Genomic DNA, 12773 nt, shown 5'->3' on the forward strand with positions numbered 1-12773 from the left:
AAGTATGATGGCTGGACATTCCCATCTTGTTTGCATATAATTGCTTGTACAGATGAACGAGACACCTTCAGGTACCTTGAAACTGTTCCCAAGGATGAGCCAGACTCGTGCAAGTCCACAATTCTCTTCCTGATATCTTGGCTGATTTCTTTAGACTTTCCCTTCATACTACACAAAGAAGCAGCATGTTTCAGGTGTGCATGAAAATACATCCACAAGTGTGTCTCTAATTAGCTCAGACGTACCAAAAAAACTATCAGTAATAAAAATGTCTTAAAGGATTCTAGTTTAAATTACATATATATATACAGTATATATATATATATATATATACACTGTATACATATATATATGATGTGGGAAATATGTATTTGATCCATTGCTGATTTTGTAAGTTTGTCCATTGACATGTACAAAGCTGGAATGGGCTACAGAACCAAACGTATGACGCTGGGTGAGAAGGAGACAACTGTTGGTGCAATAGTAAGAAAATGGAAGAAATGCAGAATGACTGTTAATTGACATCGATCTGGGGCACCTTGAAAAATCTCACCTCATGGGGTATCCTTGATCTGGAGGAAGGTGAGGCATCTGCCTAAAACTACACAGGGGGAACTTGTTAATGATCTCAAGGCAGCTGGGAACACAGTCACCGAGAAAATAATAGGTAACACATTACGCCGTAAAGGTTTAAAATCCAACAGTGCCCGCAACGTCCCCTGTTGTGAACACTTTGGACCTGACTTCTGAGTTTGGTCTCTCTCTGGTGGTTGCTGCGGGTAATGGAGCTGGTCAGGTTGACAGAATTCAATCACCTGAAGAGGATGATTGGAGGTCAGGTGTTACAGACTGGGAAGATTTAAGTGAGCAAACTTCCCTCAGTTGTTGCTGGTGATTTGGTTTTCTTCCTGTGCATTTTGAAGTCAGCTTGCCCCCTGCTTGGTCCTGCATCGTTCAGATAAGTTATTTGTTTGCTGCAATCTTTTTGCATTTGATCCAGGTTTTACCTTTCTCTGCTTTCTGCTCTGCTGTGTGGGTTCAGCATTGTTCCCTGCTGGGACCTGTGCTGGACCCTGTTCCATATGCCACAGCTCATGTCAGTATTTTCAGTATTGCTAATTCCCTGTTATATCAGTATCCTTTGTTTTGGTTCCAGTTCACACCAGAATTCTGATCTAGTGTGGGAGAGGTCATGTGGCCTCAGTATTTTTGCATATCAGACATCTTGGATTTTTCTTAGGGTTTTTTACGTGAACGCAGACAGTATCTTTCCTGTTCTGTTCTATCTAGACAGTTTGGGCCCCATGATTTGCTTACTCTATTTTCTTCCTGTGTTTGTGCCTCATCTTGTCTCACGGGCAGTATATGTTTGGGGGTTATCTATTCCTTTGGGGTTCTACTCCGTGGCAGTTTAGCTTTCCCCTTTCTTGCTTTAGGCTTAGTTAATTCTTTGGCTGTGCCGAGGCATGTAGGGCATTACGTCCCATGGCTAATTCTAGTTGTGTTGATAGGTTTAGGGGTCTGCAATCTGCTAAGTTACCAACCTTTCTGGTTATCTGGTTGCCTAGCTTATTTCCCGGCTATCCTCCTCGATGACCTAAATCATAACAGTCCCCCTGCTCAAGAAGGCACATGTGCAGACCATAAAGTTTGCCAATGAACACCTGGATGATTCTGTGAGTGATTGTGAGAAGGTGCCGTGGTCAGATGAGACAAAAATGTAGGTCTTTGGCATGAACTCAACTCGCCGTGTTTGAAGGAAGAGAAATGCTGCCTATGACCCAAAGATCACTTTCCCCACTGTCAAGCATGGAGGTGGAAACATTATGTTTTAGGGGTGATTCTCTGCTAAGGGTATAGGACTACTTCACCACATCAATGGGAGAATGGATGGAGCCATGTACCATAAAATCCTGAGTGACAACCTCCTTTTCTCCACCAGGACATCAAAAATGGGTCGTGGCTGGGTCTTCCAGCAAGACAATGAACCAAAACAGATAGCCAAGGCAACAAAGGAGTGGCTCAAAAAGAAGAACATTAAGGTCATGGAGTGGCCTAGCCAGTCTCCAGACCTTAATCCCATAGAAAACTTATGGAGGGAGTTGTAGCTCTCATATGCCTAAAAATCTTAGTGATTTCGAGATGATCTGCAAACAGGAGTGGACGACAAAAATTGCTTCTGACATGTGCGCAAACCTCATCATCAACTACAAAAAACATCTGATTGCTGTGCTTGCCAACAAGGGTTTTGACACCAAGTATTAAGTCTTATTAAGTCTTCATTTAAGGGAATGAAAATCAAAATTTGGAAAATTGCAAAATTCCAGAGTTATTACTTCATAAAGAGACAGTGGTCAGAATTGTAAAAATTGGCCTGGTCATTAACATGTAAACCACCCTTGGGGGTAAAGGGGTTAAGTATTCATAAATATTAGATATTTAAAACAGTTCATTATATAGAATACTGGATTAAATACATAGTAGTTGATCTCCTGAAAGAGTGTGACCTTTCTTTGAGATGATGCAGCTGTTATCTTTAAAAGTAACTACATCCCCTTTTGCGTGAGCTTCTTTACTGACAGAAGATTGCTTTCAAGGCTGGGAACACAGAGAACATCCTTTACGGGATATTTCTGTTTGTGCTGAGGATGTAGCAGTCTCCTACTCCTTCTCAAGTCATATAGTGGCCATTAGCTAAGATGACCTTTTCTGACTTGCTTTCATTAAGGCCAGTGAAGAAATCCTTGTTTTTGTCATATGGCTGCTTGCACCAGAATCTATACACCATATATGCTTTGCACATGGGCTTGTACTGGCATTAAATGCAGCATCAGTACATGCAGAATCTTCCTTTACATCTGTTTTAACAGTTTGATGACTGTTCTGCTTTTTAAGCTGACTCATTCTTGCCTTTCAAATTCTGCAGTCTGCTTTATGGTGGCCAGGCTTTTTACGGAGAAAACTTTCACGTGTTTCTCTTAGATTGCTCTTATATTTAGAGAAATCCTGTGTCTTTAATGCTGTTTCTGCTCTGGATTCACTACTGCTGCTTATATGCTGCATTATTCTCTTGAATTCATCCACAAGTTTGCCTTTAACATAATCTAGTGTCAGCTCATCATCTGGCCATGCATCTAGTGCAGTCACAAGTGTGTCATAACTTTCTGGAAGACCACATAATAGAAGTGCAGCAATCTGAAAATCTTTAATTTCTTCTCTGGGACCCCTGAGACTCTCCATGACCTCTAAGGTGTTTCTTCTATAGTCCTGCATATTCTGTGCATTATTTAGCTTAGACTGATACAGCTTTCTCATGACATAAAGCCTATTGCAGAGATTTGATCTTTCATGCTCTTTCTGTAACTCATCACACATCTCCTTTGCAGTTGCACACTTGCATATATACACAATCTGATTTTCATCTACACTGAGGGAGATCATACTTTGTGCTTTCTTATCCTTCTCTAGCCAATCATCTGGACATGGATAAGGCACTTGTCCATGAGTATATATCCATGTACCTTCTCTTATGAGCAGCATCTTCACCTTGAATATTCAGGACTGGTAGTTCTGGTTAGTGAGGCTTGCCACTGAGAACTTGACAGGATTGCTGCTAGTGGTCATCTTCTCTGTTGTTCTGTGCTGCTTTTTCTTTGGGCTTCTGTTGCTGTGTTACTCTGGGGTTCTGTGTCACTCTAGGCCCATAACCTGTTAGCAGCGGATTATTCAGGATACTCTCCAAGCGTGTGACAATAGAGCTTCTTTATTCAGAAACAATCAGGAACAATATGCTTCATATTTCAGGAATAAATCATTTGTGTGTCTCTATCTATGCAGAATTTACAGTAGGCTGCTTCTCTCATACACAGACACAGGAAAAACAGGAAACACAGTCACATGCTATCACTGTGTGAACCTCTGGGAGTTTTTTTTTGTTCTAACTTTCTGAGCCGCATACAAATCTAGCAACTAAACACTCATAGACAGGAAAAAAGTTGTTACACCTAAAACATATTCCAACATGTACCTTGCAGCCAGGCACCAGTATATTTTCATCAGATTGATTTTGTGGCTACTCTCAATACACACAAGAGGTCAGTGGTGTCATGATCCAGGAGGGGGTTTGTCTTTGGCCCGTCCTGGTCAGACAGGGGTTAATTGTTTTTGCCTCTCTCTGGCAGAGGGCGGCTATTTAATGCTCACTCGACCTAGGTCCAGTGTCAGTTATACTCCTGCCCTCGGCTGAGTTAGTTGACCTCGTGCATATGTGTGCCTTGTGCCTGATAACTTGTTGCTTGTTTGGTTTTGATCCGGTTCTGTCCCTGTTACGAGTTCTGCCTGTCCCTCTTGTACTGCGCTATCTCTCTGTGTATGACCCTCTGCCTGTGACCTGACTATTCTCTGCTCGTCCCTCTGGTACCGCACAGCCCTTTCCGTGTATGACCCTCGCTTGTCTGACCTGCATTTTCCTCTGTTCTACAACAGTTGCCCTGCAGTAGCTACATTACATCATTTGCAGCAGTAGGACGCTAAGCCCCGCCCCCTGCAGTCACATGATTGTAGGTCCTGGGACTCCTTACTATTTTCTGTGCCGCAGGTCCTGTCTGCTTGAACCATCACTAAAGTTTTGGACCCCGTGCTCTCCCATAGTGTGGGTAAGTCACCCTGCCCTGCGTGGCAGTTTGCCGATGCTGACAGGGTCCTGACTTTAGAGTCCTGACAAATGGCAGGAGCAGAGCTCTGTTATTTAACCTGCTTCTACCTCAATTACCAGGATCAGTGGCAGTCCTAATACAAGCAGCTTATCCTCCTCTGAAGCAGTTAACATTAATGCTTAGTTAAAATAATTAATTGTGTCATAAACGTCTAATGTATTGCAGCCTTTTCAGACACTTCAAGATGAATAACAGAGGGACATGACATAACAGAGTTCTAAGTGAAGGTGCCCCAAAATTATTACCTCTTGGTTAATGTAAGAATTAAGTATTACAAACATGTCCAGAGAGGTGACAGCTCCCAATTTCTACCTCTGATTGCATGCTTGCCAACAGTCCCAATTTTGCATGGAAAACCCAACAAACCAAGTTATAAAAGGGCAGTTCAAGTGTGTAAAGAATAAAGATCCAGGATACTTCATGTTGAATCAATCTGATCTTAATTGTTTGCTCTTCTGGACCATTAACTCTTCAAAGATAAGCCATTTCAGGTCATAGACCAATATGCTCTCCTGAATTGTCTCTATACAGTTGTCTCATCAAAATTGCTATCAGCTTTCGTTCTAGATGTCTCCTCTTCCCCATATTGACTTTTTCTGTCATTTTCTTCTCAAATGTCAATATCACTGACCAATGTACATTGATTCATATTTTATTTGTAGGCATTATCATGCAGGTATTTGAAAAAAATATTGTCATTAACGTTGTTACATGTGAAAAAACCTTTTACCCTAATAAGAAAAATCTTTATAGGATGTTGGACTTTATCTCCTTTAATTATTGAAAGTTTTGGCATAGTAGGTGACCATATGTGCCATTGTTTCAGGTTTGTAAAAACATTTATTTTGACATTTTTTTCTTCTTGATATCAGCCCATTTAAACTGATTCGCCAATGATCGCCCTTTCAATAATTTAACTAAGGACAATAAGGATTTCAATTCTGCAATTGGAATTTCTTTTTATCTTTAGTCAATATTTCAAGATGGTGTGTTTAATGATCATAAGAAGAAAAACAGTTAACAAATGTTTACAGGCTTGGGCATATAGGTTCTAATTGTACTTCTAGTTATTATGCCAACATGCATTTTCACTTCACTCTTTGAATAGACATATTGTGTAAACTTGAATCAATTTTTCTACATTCCTTTTATATTCTCCATCCTCATTACAGATTCTACAGGATCTCAACATTTTATCCTTTGACTCTTATGGACCCCACCTAAAAGTCTTGGATGTATGGCTGCTATTCCACCTAAGTAAGACTATAACTGTCTACTGGCTTTAAATACATAGTAGTAAGAAAATAAAGAAGTTCCCTTTTTTGTTCCTTATTTGTAACTGTCTCAAGAGAAAATGTAATATATTGTTAACAATTATTCAAGTTTGTTATGAAGGATTACATCTTCTCCCTGGACTCAGTCCAAAGGAGAAAAATGTCATCTACATATGCGAGCCAATTTGACATTTTTTTGCAAATATATTCCTTTGAACTTAGTTTACCTCAAGCATTCATATGAACTTTGAGTCCACAGAAGACCTCAGCAAAGTTATCAATATCCATAAGAAGAAACCAAATCTAAAATATTTTTTTGTCCACAGTAAGCGCAATAAATATTGTATGAGCTTTACCATAAAATACTAAGGGCCTATTTAGACAGGAATATAATCATCAGCTAAGAATGAATGGAGCAAAGGGGCACATGATCAACCACTGCTCCATTAACAAAGCTCTAGTTTACAGAATCAGTTGAGTCACAGCAGTCAGAGGACCATGGGTTAAGGAATTTTTCTCTATCCTATAGATAGAAGATAAATTCCAAATTTGATTCAACCATTTTAAGAAATGTTATGAAATAGAAAAATAGCCTCTATTAATCTCTTTAATCATTGCTTATGCAGCACCCCACCAGTGCTGCAGTGCTAATAATAATAATCCTTATTTATATTGTGCCAACATGTTTCGCAGCGCTATACAGTTTAACAATTCATATACAACAGTCATAAGTAACGTTAAAGATAATACAATAATTAAATCAAAATAAGATGACCCTGCTTGTGAAGGCTTACAATCTACAATGAGCTTGGGGTAGACACAAAGTGCAGGAGTGTATTTACAATGATGGTCCAGTCATCTTGAGGGAGTGGGGGATAGATAAAGGCTGCATGAGGTTGTCACCAGCCAGTATTTGTGGTGCTGTTTGGTGCGATGGAGTTTGATGGAGGGTTATTTTCAGATAGTGAATGGGCTACAAACACACACACTTACACATAAAATGACTTTGATTAGGGAACGTGATAGGCCGCTCTGAACAGATGTGTTTTGAGGGAGCACCAAAAACTGTATAAGTTGTGGATAGTCCTAATTAGGGTAGAGCACTCCAGAGGATTGGCGCAATGCGGAAGAAGTATTGGAGTCAGGAGTGGGAGGTATGGATTAGTGCAGAGGTTAGTTGAAAGTCATTTGCATCTGGCTGGAGATGTGAAAATGCTGAAGGCACTATGCTTCATATCTGGTGGGAATGCCCTCAAATAAGTGACCTCAAACACATTGCAGGGGAATTAACATTTAGAACGCCCCAGATCGGACTTTCTATGAATACCAGGGTCTTTTAAATCTATCAAAAGAGGATTGCTGAGACACTGTTTATCCTCCACTAGAACAGTCATTCCCAGACACTGGCATTCTAGAGTCACTCCATCTATCCAAGAATGGTCTCTTGAAATTGATTTTTTGTGTAGAATGGAAAGACTTCCTGCTCATAATTTAATTAGCTCAGACAACTTTTCCTGTACTTGGCAAGGATGGATTTTATTGAGAGATTCCCCAGAGTACTCCTCAATCCTTATGTCGGGATGAAGACACCATATATTGTACTTGTACATACCAGAATCTGGCAGGATTCATAAACCTTGCTCATGTCTTCCTTAGGATCTCTTCTTGACTTTTCTATTTTGTTATAATTTTCTACTTAAAGTTCTTTTCTTTCCTTTGTCAGGCTTGACAAAGCCCAACTTGATTGCAGGAAGTTAATGAACAATTTGTTAACATGTAATACTTTTCTTAAAAAAAGGGTATTCTGATATGTGATTTAACGTTAACATATTATCTTGATATTTTTGACAACTTTTCACAGTATCACCATGGTCTGTACCACTAAAATGAAAACTACCTCTTTGGTTGTATTTAGAAATGTTGCAACTACATGCTGTTCTCAATTAATAAATAAACTAGTTTATGAAAGTCATTTGCAGAGCGTAACAAGGGGGTAGGCTGATGAATGGAAATGAGGAAGGAGATGTAGGGGGGTTCCGCACTGTGGAAAGCTTTGTGGGTGAGAATAAACAGTTTGAATTGGATCCTATAATGAATGGGCAGCCAGTGCAATGACCCTCGAGAGAGGGTATTTTGTAATAATGGAGTAATGATAGAGTGTTTGAAGGAGGAGGGAAAGATACCAGAGGAGAGGGAGAGATTAAACATTATAGTTAGGTGGGTAGTGATGACTGGAGAGAGAGACTGGAGGAGATGTGAGGGAATTGGGTCCATAGTGCATGTAGTCAGATGAGACAAGAGGAGTCTGAAGAATTCTTCTTCAGTCACAGCACTTGGTGGCTGGGAGCAGATTTCCTGATATATATTCTCTATTTTCCCTATAAAGTTGGAGGCCAGGTCATCAGCACAGATGTCTGTGATAGGGGCCTGTGCTTTTGGGCTGAGGAGGGAGTGAAAGATGTCAAAAAGTTTTTTGGGTTGTTAGACAGTGAGGAGATCAGGGTGGTGTAGTAGGTCTCTTTGGTGAGGTGAAGGGCAGTTATAGATCCTTAAAATAAATTTGTAGTGGATGAAGTTTTCTGGTGTGCGAGTTTTCCTCCATAACCGTTCAGCATTGCTGGAGCATCGCTGGAGAAATTGAGCTTGCGATGTGATCCAGGGCTGGATTACTCTGTGTTTGGAGGTTCTGAGGGTGAGGGGGCGCTACTTGGTCAAGGGTGCTTCTGAAAGTGTCATTGTGCTTCTGAAAGTGTCATTGTAGTGGTGTACAGCCTGATCAGGACAGGAAAAAGAGGAGATTGGGGACAGTGATGAGTGTAGGGTGTCTGTAAATGTATGAGGGTTAACAGCTTGTAAATTTCTGCAACTGTGGTACATAGGAGTGTTCTGGGGTTTGTAAGGATTTGTGAATGTGAAGGAGAGAATGTTGTGGTCAGAGAGGGGAAGAGGTGAGCTATCTAGGTAGGAGATTGAACAGAGCCGGACAAAGACCAGATCAAGGGTGTTACCATCTTTGTGTGTCTCAGAAGTTGAGAGCTGTGAGAGGCTGAGAGAAGTGGTTAATGATAGAAGCTAGGATGCAGATGTGGAAGTGGGGCTGTTGATGGGGATGCTGAAGTCTCCCAAGATAAGGGTTGGTAGTTCTGAGGGCATGAAGTGCGGAAGCCAGGCAGAGAAATGGTCAAGAAAGTGGGTGGGTGAGCTTAGGGGTCGGTATATGACTGCTACTCTGAGGGAGAGGGGACGGAACACCTGATAGTGTGAACCTAAGAACACCTACTCCACCACCAAGTCTGTTTGCGGGTCTCGGGGAATAGAAAAAATTGTAAACCACCATAGGAAATGGCAGCAGGGGAGACAGTGTCAGGATCCAGAATCCAGGTTTCAGTGAGGGCCAACAGATTTGTTGTTCAGAAAGTAGTTGTGCAGACTGTTGACTAGAGAGTGCACAATTAAAAGAGGGAGATGAAGGAGTACAGTTAATGTTAATCAGGTTAGTAAGGTTTCGATGAGAGGTGGGGGAGGGGTTGAGGTTGGGGGATGATGGACCAGGGTTAGGGGAGATATCCCCTGAAAACTGTATCAGTAGAAGGAGAAAGAGCAAGTATTTTCTTGGAATTGTGACAAGTTTTTTGTGCAATGTCTCTGGGCAAGATGGGCTGAGGTTTTTCCGGAAGGTGAGAAGTACATGGGAGCTGTACATGGGAGAGGGAAGAATAGAGGGGCTGATGTGTATGAGTAGTGCTGGAGAGCGGATGGGGCGGTGAACGTGGCTGGCAAGGGCACACATGGAGATAGAAATAAGGCTCATGGCTATAAGGGAGTACAAAGAGTGGGTTACCTGACTCGTGCCCTGACTAACTGCCATTGAATTAACTGCTTCATCTGGATACTTATCTACAGAGATACTTTGCTGAAGGGATGTGTGCATGCACCCCACACGTGTGTACCCCTTAGAATACTTCTGAATTTATAGGGCTCACTAGAGGGTCAGGAGATAGGGATTGTGAGAGCTGGTGCTACAAATTAAGCATTCCCATAACTGCAGCCGTCAAACACTAGTCTCAGAGGTCATATATGCAAACATCGCTGTTGAAGCCAGTGATCGACTGCAGTAATGTAGTCATGGCAATGATAGCTGAAGCCTTAAAACTGCAGGGACTATTATAAACACAAAGCTGGAATGGCAGGTGATTTAACGATAGGTGATATGTGAATTGTGTGGAACAATCTTTTCAACTAAGAAGCAAAAATTGCTCCCAGCCATGTGTTCACTTAGAACGTGCCTATTTGAAGGTTAAAAATAAAAAAAATTAAAGAAAAGTTTGAAACTAATAACCAAGACTTAACCATGGCAATCAAATGGAAATGCAGTTTGCAACTTTGGCCTCTAAAGCCACAATATGTAGTAACAATATATTACTTCAGTATATTCTCTAAAATAATAGTACACAAAATGAATGAAAAAATTGTTGGATGGCATCAACATATGTAAGCTCTGCCAAGCAAATTCTAAAATCTTATGAGAACTTCAGAGATTATATCTGTTACGAGCTTAAACCAACAACATTGCTATAAATAATAGATGTCTTGCAACTAGTATAACTATCTATACGATCAAACATGCAAATATAATGTATAATAGAAATGTTACTGTACAGCCAGTCCATGATTGCATAAACATAATTCATTTCTATGATTCTGAGGAGGGAAAATATGTAACATGTTTCTGAAGAAATTCCACTGCTATCAAAACCATCTGAAAAGAATTATGTAATTCAAATATATGTACGATTTACAAAGAAAAGCAAGTAATGGGTTTATTATCTAACCTTATAATGTTTTATTCATGTAAGCATTTGTTAAGTGGGCACTGCCTTTTAATGCTATCTCATTGTCTTGAGGTCATATTTGACACAGAACTTTCCTTTATTCCATACTAGCTGAAGAGCCCGGCACTTCCCGGGTATAGTAACTACGGTTAGCTATAACAAATTATAATGATTATATATATATATATATATATAAAGCTGAGTGTAGCGCCCCGCCCACTCCGCATAGCCACATTCACTATAATACCCCACATCATCCTGTCAGCCAGAGCTACCAGACTACTACCCCTAATATCCCGCATCATCCCATCAGCCACAGCCACCGAACTGCTACTCCTAATATCCCACATCATCCTGTCTGCCAGAGCCACCGGACAACTACCACTAATATCCCACATCATCCCATCACAGCCACTGGACTACTACCCCTAATATCCCACATCATCCCATCAGCCAGAGCCACCAGACCACTACCCCTAATATCCCACATCATCACGTCAGCCAGAGACACCGGACTACTATCCTTAATATCCCACATCATCCCATCAGCCAGAGCCACCGGACTACTACCCCTAATATCCCACATCATCCCATCAGCCAGAGCCACCGGACTACTACCCATAAAATCCCACATCATCCCGTCAGCCAGAGCCACCGGACTACTACCCCTAATATCCCACATCATCCTGTCAGCCAGAGCCGTCGGACTACTACCCCTAATATCCCACATCATCCCATCAGCCTGGGGTCAGAACCAGAGTGCTGAGTGGATTTGCCCTGACTTCCATACCAAAGATCCCTTTAATAGAAGCCTGAGGTGAGAATCAGAGTGCTGAGGGATTTACCCTAACTTCCATACTGGAGATCCCTTTAAGAGAGGCCTTGGGTCAGTACCAAAGCGCATAGTGGATTTGCCCTCACTTCCATATCGGGATCCCTTTAAGAGGGGCCTTGGGTCAGAACCAGAGCACTGAGTGGATTTGCCCTAACTTCCATACTGGGGATCCCTTTAAGAGAGGCCTGGCATCAGAACCAGAGCGCTGAGTGGATTTGCCCTGACTTGCATACCAATAATCCCTTTAATAGAACCCTGGGGTCAGAATCAGAGTGCTGAGGGATTTGCCCTAACTTCCATACAGGAGATCCCTTTAAAAGAGCCTGGGGCCATTACCAGAGCATTTGAAGTCAATTGCCTTGACTTCCATACTGGAGATCGCTTTAAGAGAGGCCTGGGGTCAGAACCAAAGTACTGGATGGATTTGCCCTGACTTCCATACCGGGGATCCCTTTAAGACAGGCCTGGGGTTAGGACCAAAGCACTGGATGGATTTGCCCTGACTTCCATACCGGGGATCCCTTTAAGACAGGCCTGGGGTTAGGACCAAAGCACTGGATGGATTTGCCCTGACTTTCATACCGGGGATCCCTTTAAGAAAGGCCTGGGGGTCAGTACCAAAGCACAGAGTGGATTTGCCCTAAGTTCCATACCAATGAACCCTTTAAGAGACCCTGAGGTCAGAACCACAGCGCTGGATGGATTTGTTCTTACTTCCATACCAATGATTCCTTTAATAGGGAAGATGTGCCTATTGGATGGAGGATGTGTGATGGGTATATGGGAATGGGAGGGGGGATTCATTTCTGTCATGTGCTCTGTGCTCCTTTTTGGGGGGCAGACAATGGCGGGGAGCTTATGGATGCTAGATTTCTCCCACCATGTCGGTGTCTGCTGAGGTGTTGTCAAGTGGGAAAACTTGCTCATAGCAACCAATCACAGCTCAGCTTCTTTTAACCAGCTCTGGTGAAATGAGAGATGCTTAGTGATTGGTTGCAAGGAAAACTGTTGCTCATAGCAACCAATCACAGCTCAGCTTCTTTTGAACAGCTCTGGTGAAATGAAAGATGCTTTGTGATTGGTTGGTGATACACACATACTATACACACATACATAC

Source organism: Dendrobates tinctorius, unplaced genomic scaffold, assembly GCF_039654945.1.
Source record: "Dendrobates tinctorius isolate UK_male_01 unplaced genomic scaffold, ASM3965494v1 ptg000105l, whole genome shotgun sequence".
Taxonomy (NCBI): domain Eukaryota; kingdom Metazoa; phylum Chordata; class Amphibia; order Anura; family Dendrobatidae; genus Dendrobates; species Dendrobates tinctorius.